The sequence below is a fragment of the Thamnophis sirtalis genome, unplaced genomic scaffold, assembly GCF_051295495.1.
Source record: "Thamnophis sirtalis isolate CommonGarterSnake01/CBP01778 unplaced genomic scaffold, rThaSir2_p1.2 scaffold_11, whole genome shotgun sequence".
Lineage (NCBI taxonomy): Eukaryota > Metazoa > Chordata > Lepidosauria > Squamata > Natricidae > Thamnophis > Thamnophis sirtalis.
The window spans coordinates 62,038,734-62,052,851 of record NW_028261391.1 but is presented as its reverse complement, the minus strand read 5'-3'; the positions used below and the strand labels follow the sequence as shown (position 1 = coordinate 62,052,851).

Below are 14,118 nucleotides of genomic sequence, written 5' to 3'. Positions count from 1 at the left end.
CAGTAAAATCCTGGAGCTTATGAAACTTGTGGACTGTTATCATATATATCATATATATCATATATATCACACACACACACACACACACAAACACACACATACATCTCTCTCTCTCTCTCTCTCTCTCTCTCTCTCTCTCTCTCTCTCTCTCTCTCTCTAATCTGTCTATCTATCTATCTATCTATCTATCTATCTATCTATCTATCTATCTATCTATCTATCTATCTATCTATCTATCTATCTATCTATCCTGCATCTCTTGCTTATGTCAGGATAGTTCCAGACAACAGCTTTAAAATCTATCTCACATTTTGGTTACAAGCATAAGAATCACTGCAAAAATGTTCATCATTTTTATTGCAGAGATGTAACGTAGGAACGGTGCCAGAAAATGAAACTTTTCCACATGAAAGCAACAGAGGCAGATGAAATGGGTAGGAAGTTATTGTTTTTTTATTGTTTTTGTATTGGATTTTTATCTTTGTAAGCCACACAGAATCACTGAGGGTGAGTTGGGCAGCCATATAAATTTTCATAAATAAACAAATGTCTAAATACCCAAATGAATGACTGACTAATAAATAAACGTGTCTATAGAATACATGAGAAATCTTCAAAATAAGAATAAAAGACAGAACCAGCATACATCTACTATCGTAAAGCTATTAAGAGATGTTCCTACAATTAAAAATTAGACTTCTCAAATTAGCTTTAGTTAACTATCACAATATTTGTGTTGCCCGATCATCTTGTTCACTTGCAGACTTTTCTGTATGTTATTGGTAAATGCTCCAAAACTGGTACAGTGCCCTACAGTTTATTACTGAAACTAATAAATTCATTAGGATGTCTTGCTGAAACCGTATTTGGATATAGGAAAAACTAAAGCTGAGATGTTCTGAACACAATGAATATATTCTACTTTTAAGCTATAGCTCTTTTTCCTCATTTTTTTTCCTCCCAAAAATGACCCTTTAGATCTAAAAAGTTCCTCATACCAACTGTACTACTATTAAAACATCAGCCTATTAATCATTAAAAAAATAAATTCAGATATCCTGAATTTAAAAATAATTCCTTGAGCAGGACATACAAGTATTGGTCTTCTTCACTGCACCTTCAATTTGTGGTACTATACTATTACGATTAAAAAAAATAAACATTAAATATGCAATTTCCTGTACTTATCCAAGCCAGAGAAGATGGACCAATTATATGTTGTTCCAGACTACTGAAGATTGATAAAATGTAAAATTTAAAAATTTTAAAGGATGCAATTTTTATAACCACAAAGGAAAAAGCTCTGAAAGTATAAAAATTAAATAGAAAATCAAGTTATAGTAAAATAAATCAAAACATGTTTTCAAGAACAATGATAATTTAAAACTGAATTTACTAGTAAATGTCATATAAGGTCTTTTGAAAAGTTTTAACAATTCTTGCTATGGTACCTTATATAAAACTTTTGCCTTAAATCCTAATCCTCTTCTCTTAATCACATTTCCTTTTAAAGTATTTAGGTCAAGAATATTAGCATGAGGAGAGAGAGGGATTAATTTAGTACTGTAGTAAACGTTTTTAAATGAAGCCAAGCAGTATGCTGTATATAACAGCACACTGTTTAACTGCAATGATATTATTGTCTTTCATAGTTAAATAGAACTGCATATTTTATCAATAGAAAATAGAAGAAAATGTATGCTAACATTAAAGAATAATGTACTGCTAAACCTTCATGTATCTGACATAAATGAAAATTCTGAATTCAGTATACACTAGTGTCAGTGAACCAATTCTTTGAACCTTAAACAGCAGCCCATAAATATTCTGAAGAAACCAATATGAATATTGATTAAACAAAACCATTTACCGTACTATTATTATGCCATCACAGAAATACACTGTAAAGTAACCATATTCATTCTTTTTTCTTTGCATACTCTGAATACAAGGAATATTATGAGTCCTTCTTTTAAAATCTCAATTTCCAAAAACTGACAATGAATTTTATTTATAAAGCATACTCCTAATAAAATGTGTGCAAAAAGGATATAAAGGAGCCGAGGTGGTGCAGTGGTTAGGGTGCAGTACTGCAGGCCACTTTAGCTGACTGTTATCTGCAGTTCAGCGGTTCAAATCTCACCGGCTCAAGGTTGACTCAGCCTTCCATCCTTCCGAGGTGGGTGAAATGAGGACCCAGACTATGGGGGCAATTTGCTGACTCAATTTGCTAAAAATCTGTAAACTGCTTAGAGAGGGCTGAAAGCCCTATGAAGCGGTATATGTCTAATAAATAAATAAATAAATAAATAAATAAATAAATAAATAAATAAATAAATAAATAAATAAATAAATAAATAAATAAATAAATAAATAAATAAATAAATAAAATAACAAAAGAAACAATATAAGGAATATTTTGAGTCCTCATTTTAAAATCTCAATTTCCAAAAACTAACAATGAATTTTATTTATAAAACATAGCCCTAATAAAATGTGTGCAAAAAGGATATAATATCACAAAAGACACAATACAAAAGAAAAAGTATCATACACATCAATCTATTTCTCTGAGACTACTTGAATGCTGCCTAACTTATAAAATTCTGGACATAATGTTTCCTCCCAAAGAAAAAAGTATTATAACACTCATCTTCATTAAACAAACTTTCCATCATCTTGCCTTACTACCCAACTTTCGCTTTTAAAGTCACATGGCCAACCTCATTGTTTCTTGTAGGGCACATCTTCCGAAGTCCAATTTCTACAGTGGGATGCCATTGCTCTCATTTGAGCATTGAAAAGATTCGTTGTATTCACTTATCAGCCAGACAAAAATAGCTTAAGAAGGAAAATTCCTGGATAAAACACTCTTGAGGTGTTTAAATGCCTATAGATTATAATCGTCCATCATGGAACTAATAGATTTATTAGTATTTAGTAAGTTCATTTATATATCCCATTTTTCCCAACCTGCAAATCAGTCTATGCAACAATTAACAACAGAATGAATAGCGACAAAAGCATTTTAAAGAATATTTTTAAGTGGATATCTCTGGATTATTTCAGATATGGACTAAAGAACTGGAATCTTCAGTAATGTCCCAGAATGGATTCATGTTCTTAAAAATCTTTGAATAGTATCTATGGATCTGAGGTTAAGGCTGATTCATCAAAAAAATGTATTTGGAGTATATTGGGCTCTGCAAAGAATATATCTGAATGACAACAGATTTTCTGGAGGTATAAAAACTTTGAGTTTCATTGATTCACATATGATTTAGTATATTTTTGGGATAGTTTAAATGTATATATTAAGCAGTTTTCAAAAACCCACAAAGTTCAAAGGTGGAGTACATAGCTTTAATAGACTGTGTCAACCTTCTAAACCCCTCAGAACAGCTCTCTTAAGTAATTTTGAGTAATGGAGATCTTTATTATCATCAGTCTCACCACGCAGACTTTCCAATCCATTTTAAATAATGCTTATTCATAGTCTTAAATCACTGTCACTTTAGATACATGCCATAATTTTATGTAACTCCTCAGTACTGTAAACTGAAGAATTTTTGGGCTCAGTGGGCTGGGAAAGTAATCAAGGGTATGATTAGAGGATATTCCACTAATTCAGCTTTGATTAGGATTTCAACATCACAGTACATTCACCCAGCAACAGATTCTGGATTTTTTTTTTACAAATTCAGGATTGTTTCACTAATTCAGCTTTGATTAGGATTTCAACATCACAGTACATTCACCCAGCAACAGATTCTGGAATTGTTTCAGGTTCAGAAAATGATTCTCCAAACTGACTCTGCAGTTGAAAGAAAGAAGGTAGAAGCCAAATACTGCAATCTAGCCAGATGGTGAGCCATCTTTTGCAAAAGAATCACTTCTGTCTCCCCATCATATATCACAAGTATCAGTGCAAAATACCAGGTACAGAGTATATTTGTAGTGTCTACAAATAACACAGCAAAATACTGAAACAGATCCCCAGAGGTTATGGAGATCATAAATGGCTGAGATGCTCTAAAAAGACTAAGCGTGGCATAAATATTGAGGTATCCAAGAATCTAAAGTCAGTTCTACTCCTAAGAACAGCTCAGGCAGGTAGATTTTTGGGTACATGGCATACAAGAGAATCCATCGGTAGATACTGAGCCTTTGGCAATGATGGTCACAACTCCCACCATACCTCATTCCAACTTTGCTCCTAAACCCAGAAATCCAATGAGAACAGCTGTGATGTAACCATCCTCTGCTACCAAATGTGATGTTCCCGTGGTTCGTCCATGAGGCCAATGTGGAGAAAAGACAGGACAAGATCTTTCTCAGGATGGAGCGACCAAGATTGGGGTCTGGAAGCCCCTTTTATTGAGATAGGACAAAGGCAGGAGGAGCAATAGCATGTGAGTAAAAACAGCCTGTAAAAGTACAATTTCTAATCTACTGCTCAGGGAAGTTCTGTCTATATATGGTCAAATCCTGGGCGTCATTGGTAGGGCACATCTCAGGATGTTATGTTATGAACTATCAGGATGTTATGGAGTTTTAGGAGTTTGTTTTCTCGTGTGTGGTTCAGCGTGGCTCTGCATGCCCTGGTATGAATTGGGCCATGGGTGACCCACACCTACACAAGGAATTATATTACAACATCTCCTACTTTTTTAACAACAAACAGCTGGGCCCAAATAATCACTCAGTTTACCCAAATCATATTTTTGTCACACATAGTAAATAACTTCACCATTCTTAGCAATAGCAATAGCAGTTAGACTTATATACCGCTTCATAGGGCTTTCATCCCTCTCTAAGCGGTTTACAGAGTCAGCATATCGCCCTCACAGTCTGGGTCCTCATTTTATCCACCTCGGAAGGATGGAAGGCTGAGTCAACCATGAGCCGGTGAGATTTGAACCGCCGAACTGCAGAACTAGCAGTCAGCTGAAGTGGCTGCAGTACTGTACCCTAACCACTGCGCCACCTTAACGGAAAGCACATTCCATCACATTTGGCAACCCCAGCAGTGTACATTTACAACTTGACTTCCATCTCTACCTTTCTTTCCACTACAAACTCCCTTCCTAAGAGTCTGTCTGTTCTTTCCTGCAATTTCAGATATCCATGTATTCACCAGATAATAGATGAAATTTGAACAGAATATGGAAAACCCGAATCACAGCAGCAAGCAATGAAGAATACTACTAATGTATAGGAGAAAATAATGAATAAAGATTAAGGGGTATTAACATGGTAGACTGCCTCTTGCTGTGCAAGACTATCAGTCCCTCGATACATATAAAATCGTATTAACTTTATAGATTACATCTGCTTCTCATGAAGAAAATTATAACCAGGATCATGTAACATATCTTTGGTTATGAAGTGGCATGTTGAAAGAAATGGGCAGGATAAATGCAGAAAAATGTGAGGCGCATGGAAACAGAAATACTTAAAATTCCAAATAATACTATAGCAATAACAGTTAGACTTATATACCGCTTCATAGGGCTTTCAGCCTCTCTAAGCGGTTTACAGAGTCAGCATATTGCCCCCACAGTCTGGGTCCTCATTTCACCCACCTCGGAAGGATGGAAGGCTGAGTCAACCCTGAGCCGGTGAGATTTGAACCGCCGAACTGCAGATAGCAGTCAGCTGAAGTTTGCCTGCAGTGCTGCACCCTAACCACTGTGCCACCTCAGCTCTAAATATTAACCCATTTCTGCTGTATCAAGCATTTGACAAAGTTATAATTTATCACTAAATTCAATCAGGGGAGTGAGTTCTGGAGGAGAGGTGCATTTGATCATCGTATGTAAGAGAAGTAATGAAAGAACTTGGGGGTAGACTGAATCAGCCTAAAATCTAAAGAAAGAAGGAAGCCAAAAAGAAACTGAATCCAATTCCCCTGCAGTTCTGTTGACCCTTATGTAACTCTTAGCAGAGGTAGTGTTAGTTTAGAACATGGGTCGTCAACCTGGTCCCTACCACCCACTAGTGGGCGTTTCGGGATTCCAGGTGGGTGGTAGGGACTTTGGAGGTTAAAACCTCCTTTTGAGCAGGTGCGAGAGCACACATCAATAAACCAAAATGCGCGTGCACGCAAACACATGGGAAGAGGAAGGGGAGGAGTGGAAACTGATAGCAGGGACAGGCAGAGCTACCACATATCTTGTAGAATCAGGCTTTAGTGCTGTTAATCATATTATGAGCAAACAGAGAAACCATCTGAATATCACCGAAAGAGAAGACCTTCGTTTGTTCCTTATGAAAATCAAACCAGATATCAAATATTTAGTCTCGCAGCATCAGCCTCAAAGATCTCACCACTAGTGAAGCCAATTTCAATTTACTTTATTGTTTTCTAATTAAACTTTATAAAGTTAAAAACATTATAAACATGCATAAAGTAGAAATAAAAAGACAAATGTACGTACATTTCTTTTTTAAAAAAAACAAAAAACAACACCCTCCTTTCTAAAAAATATTCCGCACTTGCACAAAAACTGGTGGAAATTTTTCCATCAAGAAAGATCCATTAGTAGGCGGTAGGTAGAAAAAGGTTGACTATCACTGGTTTAGAAGATTCCTGTGCATGGGCTTTCAGAAAGAACTCAGCTTAATTGAACCTTCATTTGTGGATCTGATCTTCTGCACCTGATATCAAAATACACCAGGGTCTGGCATAATATTTCTATATATACCAACAAAGTACTCCCACCGAATATGGTGTAAGACGCAAGATGCTTTTGCTACTATTTTTCTTGAGCTGTAGCATGATGTGCCATCTATAATTGAGAAACTGTGGCTAACATTGACAATTTTAAAGACATTCATTTTGAAGATGCATGTCGAAGCAACATACAGTTAATAATATCCATATGTAAGAGTCTGGCTAACATAACAAATTGTGGTTAAGTAACAGTAGACAGTTCTAAATTATGTGCAATAGAACACAAGAAGAAATAAAACGGGAAGCACAATCCAAAACACAATTCTCCGAAGCCTTTTCTTAAAGATTTGCCGCAAATCCAACATAGTCAGCCAATCAAGCCTTAATCATTCTAGTTAATATATATGGAATTTTGGGGGGGGTGTTTGTCTGTATCTTAATTTTTTTTATGCTCTTTAGAATTGCAAGAAACAACAGCACATTACAGTCAATTCAGAGGTGGGTTCCTACCAGTTCGCACCAGTTCGGTAGAACCAGTTCGTCAAATCTACCGAACCGGTTAGAAGAGGTTCCACCAGAAAGCAGGCTACACCTACAGAAGAGGTTCCAAATTTTTTTGAAACCCACCACTGAGACACACACACACACACACACACACACACACTCACAGACTCACACAGAGAGAGAAAGAGAAAGAAAGGAAGAAAGAAATAAAGAAATAAAGAAAAAAGAAAGAAAAAGTGAGAGAGAGATGAAAAAAAGGAAAAAGGGACAGAGACAAAAGGAAAGAGAGAGAGAGAGAGAGAGAGAGAGAAAGAGAGAGAGCACATGACTGACAGGCCACTCCCACCAGGTTACATGGCTGGCAAACCACTCCCACAAAGGCGGCCACACCCACAGAGTAGGTTTCGAAAAAAATTTGAAACCCACCACTGAGTCGATTACAAAGTTTAATTATGGAGCAGGGCCTATTGCCCAGTTCTGATCTAGTTCTGACTATTTGAGAGACCGCCTTCTGCCGATTACCTCCCGCCGTCCCATCAGATCGCATAGAGTAGGCCTCCTCCGAATTCCACCCGCCAGTCAGTGCCGACTGGCGACTACGCGGAGGAGAGCCTTCTCAGTAGCAGCTCCGACGCTTTGGAACGATCTCCCCGTGGAGATTCGTACCCTCACCACCATCCAGACCTTCCGCACAGCCCTTAAGATCTGGCTGTCCCGTCAGGCCTGGGGATAAGCCCCTAATCTCCCCCCACCCGAATGCTGAATGAATGTTGTGTTTTATTGTTTTATTTTATTATAGTTCACATTTTCTTTTTGTGTTTTGTCTTGCACTCCCTTCCTACAAATTGTAAGCCGCCCTGAGTCCCCTCAGGGAAAAGGGCGGCCTATAAATGTCAAATAAATGAAATAAATGAAATGAAATGAAATCTATCTATTCTATTTCCCACAGTACAGTACACTGTTCACAGTAGATGCATCACAGAATTAAACTATAAATTTAAGCCTGTGTTTATTAGATTTTGTTATCAGTCATAAAATAAAAAAAAAATGAATATTTTCAGTCGTCCCACTGCTACTCAAATTGCATTAAAGTTGCCCTGGCCCTCAGCTCTAAAAAGACACAAATGATAAATGTAATAAATTCTGTGGCTTTATCCTCATTCATCATGCCAGAATCTATTCTCTTAAAACTCTCCAAGTATAAATTAAAACTATCTCTCCAAAATAAAGTATGGAAAACGTTACATTTTTCATCACTTGATTCAGGTTTTCAGAGTTCCGATAGATACCTTACTCTGAAGGTAGGAATTAAATAGAAAAACTGCCTTGAAGCTTGCTTGTTCAAAAAAGTTTATTTTGCTACTGTTCTGATAATAGCTTATTGAGACACATGTCAGGTAAGTACATAAACATGATGAAGTTGTACTTGCAAACAACGAAAATATATTCTCCTTCTCTAGCACAAGAGTAACACATTTATTGAATAACAATCCTCCTACTTTTAACCCGTTACATTACTGCTTTCTCCCCTAAATAACACTGACTAACAGTATATAAATTGATGAATTAATAGATTACAGGATTTAAAATCCTAAACCATTCATTGTCTTCCCATTGGCAGCTGTCTAATGCCCTAACGATCAGATGGATATTTTCTATTTACAGAATAAGCATTGTCAAGAATCCATTTCCTTGGAAGATCTTTCAGAGCATTTTTAAAACTACAAATAGATTTATATAATAGCCCTTAAAAGATTTTCCAACGAGAACATCATCGATCTTTCGATTTGATCAACCACTGAAAATAGCAAAACTCATCACTGTCAAAGCCCAGAGTCTCTCAACCTTAGCAACTATAAAATAGTATGAGGGCTTCAACTCCCAGAAATTCCCCAGAAAGCATGAGATGAATATAAAAGGTAACCAAAAAAATGGGCAAAGATAATAGCAAAATTAAGATTATTTTTCCTGCATCCTCTAAAAAAAAAACCACGGCCACAGATGTACGGTTCTTTTGATTTCTATACATGTGGGAGTCTCTTTGCCTCTAGCTGTCTTTCAGAGGATATATATTTATTTATTTTTCTTGGCAGGTTACAACATTCTTCTGTGTTATGTTTTTTTATTGTAGTTTTAACTTACCTGACAAACCTTTTTCATATTTGCTCAAGACAGACCCCATTTTGCCCAAGGGAATGTCACTTTAAGGTCGGACCTCTGATTAATGCTTAAAAGTTCCTGCCTTCCCACTTGGTGAAAAGTGCCTGTTGTCTGGAGAGCACAAGCCAAGTGTTGGCCGAGGTGGCGCAGTGGTTAGGTTGCAGTACTGCAGGCCACTTCAGCTGGCTGCTATCTGCAGTTCAGCGGTTCTAATCTCACCGGCTCAAGGTTGACTCAGCCTTCCATCCTTCCGAGGTGGGTGAAATGAGGACCCAGACTGTGGGGGCGATATGCTGACTCTGTAAACTGCTTAGAGAGGGCTGAAAGCCCTATGAAGCGGTATATAAGTCTAACTGCTATTGCTATTGACAAAGACACTGTATTGTCACACAAAAAATACATCAAATGATTTCCCTCTACCCCCCACCCCCAAGCAATACGTTGCAACATCCTATAGCCACTCTGCAAGTCTGTTTAGAGAGGCCATCCTCATCATCATTTGCACCCTCATCACTATCTTCATTGTTATTATCATCATCACTACGATTGTGATTCAACAAGAGAACGCTTTCATTACATTTCCAGCTAGTCAGAGGAATGGTCTGTTCTTCCTAAGCATTGCTCTGTCAATGTTTCTTGACACATGCTTTCCTTGGCTATGCAGCACTACTTGAGAGACTGCCTGCTGCCAATTACCTCCACTAGACCGATTAGATCCCACAGACTAGGCCTCCTCCGAATTCCATCCGCCGGCCAGTGTCGACTGGCGACTACCCGGAGGAGAGCCTTCTCTGTGGCTGCTGCGACCCTCTGGAACGAACTCCCCTCTGGAGATTCGAACCCTCACCACCCTCCAGGCCTTCCGCAGAGCCCTTAAAACCTGGCTGTTCCGACAGGCCTGGGGCTAAAGAACTGTTGCCCCCGTTTGGAATTGGTATGACTGTTGTGTGTTTTTAATTATGCATTGTTTGTGTCGTTTTAATTTTTTGTTTGTATCCCCCTTCCCCGGTTGAGTTGTGAGCCGCCCTGAGTCCCCTTCGGGGGAAAAGGGCAGCATATAAATAAAATCAACATTCAACATTCAACACACATCCTCATGAATTTCCTATTACTATCAGGTTAGATCTTTATAAGACATACAGTATAAGCAGTGGTGGGATTCAAATAAATTAACAACCGGTTCTCTGCCCTAATGATTTCTTCCAACAACCAGTTCACCTGCTCAGAAAGTTAACAACTGGTTCTCCCGAAGTGGTGCGAACTGGCTGAATACCACCACTGAGTATAAGCCAAAATACAAAAAACAGCAAATTATCCAGGTATACTTATTCTTTTCACTTCATATGGTTCTTTGCAGTTTTTAGATTACCAACACTTCTTTTTAAAATTGTTGCCATACTGAAACTAAATAATTGAAGGATATCCTTTCTGTTGTCCTCTCTCATGGTCCACTCAAAATAATAGCCAAGTGCATACCAGTTGTTTAAACATTAAAACTAACATTACCCACACAAGACTCAAAAGTTTCCATCTGATACCACCAGCCTTATATATAGCATGATAATTTTTAAGAAGTACTACTCTCTTGCTTGCAATCTTACTCATTACCCTTTCCTGCTACTCTCTTATAACTGTCCATTATGGTACCATTCCAGCCCTGATCATTCATTTTACCACTGTAAGTATTATTACTACTTGGATTCAAACGCTGTACCTCTAAAGCCCAGATCAAACTCCATTGGACATACTATTTCTACAATCCATCAAAGATTATATTTTACATAATTTAGCTACATAAAGAAATGCAAAAAATGGTATGAAAAATACAATAATTTATAATGACTTAATTACTTATAATTACTTAAATATTTACAAAGAACATTGCGCATTTCATTTTTAAAATTACACATTTTCTTAAGTCTTTTATGATCTCCCTTAATCATTTTATGCTAATTCTTCTCAAAAACCAGCAATTCTGTGTTGTTTTCTCACCATTTCAATGGAACATTGTACGTGTCTTCCATTTCCTTTTCAAATGTGAAGCTCTAACAGATGTCTCTTGATCTCTTAATGCTAAAATAAATTATATTTCTGGAAATCAGAAACTGGAAAAACCTTTCTTCTTCTCTTTTTTGGAGATCTTCTGGGTAATGACAGTGTGTTTTGTAGAGAAACTAAAAGGGAAACCTTTTTAAAATGGTTTCTGGAGGTATTCGTCCTAGAAAGTCAGTTAATATATGGAGGTTTCCTGTATCAGCTTTCTCCGACTGCCAGCTACACTGAATTATCTTTGCCAGAGTAGAAGCCAAGCAATTTGTTTATTTGAGATAAGCAGAACCAGTTACTTAAAAGCAGTCTTTCTCCCATTCGTCTGTTAATTCTTAGTGCCTAGCTCGTACCTGACACTCTTATTGTAATAGCTAGTGTGCTATAGTACAACTGAGACTAACAATCAAAATGTGCAAAGCTTGTGATTTTGCTTTTTCTGGGGAAAAGAAAAGACCCTCTAGAAATAAATCAAATGTTACTGAGATAAGAAAGGAGAGGTCTATTTTATTGAAATACCTTAGGAAAAGCATTAGTTTTCTTCAACCCTGCAAAAAATACCCCGCAATTTTCTCTGGGGAAAATTGATATTTCATTCTAATTATTCCAATATGATTCAGAATCTTACTTCTTCACCTGGGGGATGGAAACTGGACTAAATTGCAATAAGTTGCTTCCCAAACTTCAGATTGAGTCAGGTAATTTCCAAAATGTAAGAAAATAATGTAGCTCCTTATGCCTCCAAAACATTTTTTTAATAACTATAGTTGCTCACAATCAATTGCTTCCATGCTGTATTACACATTTATGCATTATACACAGCTATTGTTCTTTTTAAAAAAAATAACTGGTTTATTGCCTACCCATAACAGCTACATTATCGCAGCAAAACTGCCCTGTCAAATCATAAATCAGGGTTTATAAACTACAATGTTTAGATTTTTCCATTGTGATCCAGTTTTCTGGAAAAGATCCTAATATCGAGAAATGGGGAGTGGTGATGGGGGCACTGTTGGAAGACCTGAAAGAACAGGTTAGGGAGATTATTATGGGGGGGGAAATCTGTTTTGTGATTGCTAGGAATTGAAAATAACTTGATAGCACATAACCAGTAAAAGTTTTATTAAGTAGAACGAGATACAGCGCACATTCCTTACTTCAGATACTTTGATTTGATTCTCCCTGCTTCTGGGACATTCAGAGTAATATCCCTACAGGACAATTTTGGAAAAATAGTAAAATTTAATCTGTGTCTTCAATTTTAACAAATATTTTACTAACCCAGCTAAACCACTAGATTTTGGTTGATGCACGCTTACCCATAGATCCATTTCCACGGGGGGTATAAATAAGGAACACAAGTAGGGGTCCAGAATTACCCTTTGTCCAGCACTTAATTTCTTTTAAATTTACATTTTAAAGACAAGATAAAAATCCTAGTCACATAGGTTCTTGAGATGAGCCAAAGTGATGTGGCTATTGAGGACTCGGAAAGTCCTCGACGTACGACCTGGCAGCTAGCAACAGGCCAGGCAACGCCCTGATTGGCTGGGGCACAGCATCGCCTGTTGCTAGCCCCTAGAGGCGCCCTGATTGGCTAGGGCGCAGCGTCACCCGTTGCTAGACGCTGAAAGCGCGCCCATTGGCTATCCCTGCTTGACAGCCCGTTTAAATAGCTGTCAAGCAGGGATGGTGCTGAATCGCCTGTATATAGTTCTATGTGAATAAACCTCTCGTTCTGGTAGTCCTGGCTCTCGTCTCGTCTTTCCGTCGATCTTCAAAAGTGGCAATACAGAAGAAAGCAAATTTGGAATCCATTAAGTGAGCAGCAGTGGCTTCCATAGCTGGACATGTTGTCCATCCATCCTTGGTCAGGTGAAAAGAATATTCTGCCCTGAATGAAGAGGGATTGCTGCAACGGTAGCATGGAAGAAGTAACCATCTGAGTATTTGCCTTCTTTTATGCTGCTCACCTCATAGCATGGTAGGGCTTAGTGCCTATCTTCTTCCACCACTGGTGGGGTCCATCTGAGATGCTTGCCCTTGGGCCCAGGGACTTCTATTTAGCCACTATGTGTTTCAGTTTAATTTATAGCAATAGCAATAGCAGTTAGACTTATATACCGCTTCATAGGGCTTTCAGCCCTCTCTAAGCAGTTTACAGAGTCAGCATATCGCCCCCAACAATCCGGGTCCTCATTTTACCCACTTCAGAAGGATGGAAGGCTGAGTCAACCTTGAGCCTGGTGGGATTTGAACAGCCGAACTGCTGAACTGCAGTCAGCTGAAGTAGCCTGCAGTGCTACATTTAACCACTGCACCACCTTGGCTCTTTCAAAAACTAGCCATGAAAGATACATTTTTTATTGATAATAATACACATTGTGTCTACATTTGCACAAGTTTACCTAATATGGATTGCTTTATGTACATCTGCTCTATGAAAAAAAAGAGTTAGCTACAGCCAATGCAATCACTTTTATGTTTAATGAAACACCTTTTATGATCTATTCAGTAACTCTTTCATTGCCAGTATATGACACTGCCGTAAGAAAAACCACAGACGTAGAAACCTCCATCTACAGACACTCACCTTTATGAAAGTATGGCAACAACTGCAACAATGGACATTGAATAATCGTTTCTCTTTAAGTTAGCTATGCAGCACATCTGGAGAACTCTCTCAAGAGAGTTGGAGGAAACAAGCAAGTTATATTTAGAGTACAGGCCGG

At 37.7% G+C, this 14,118-nt stretch overlaps 1 protein-coding gene across 3 annotated transcripts in view; it reads right to left on the bottom strand.

Moving 5' to 3' along the window:
- The window catches only part of TACC2 (transforming acidic coiled-coil containing protein 2), a 154,419-nt gene that overhangs the window by 68,780 nt on the left and 71,521 nt on the right, over nt 1-14,118 (bottom strand). The gene's annotated exons all lie outside the window — the stretch shown is intronic.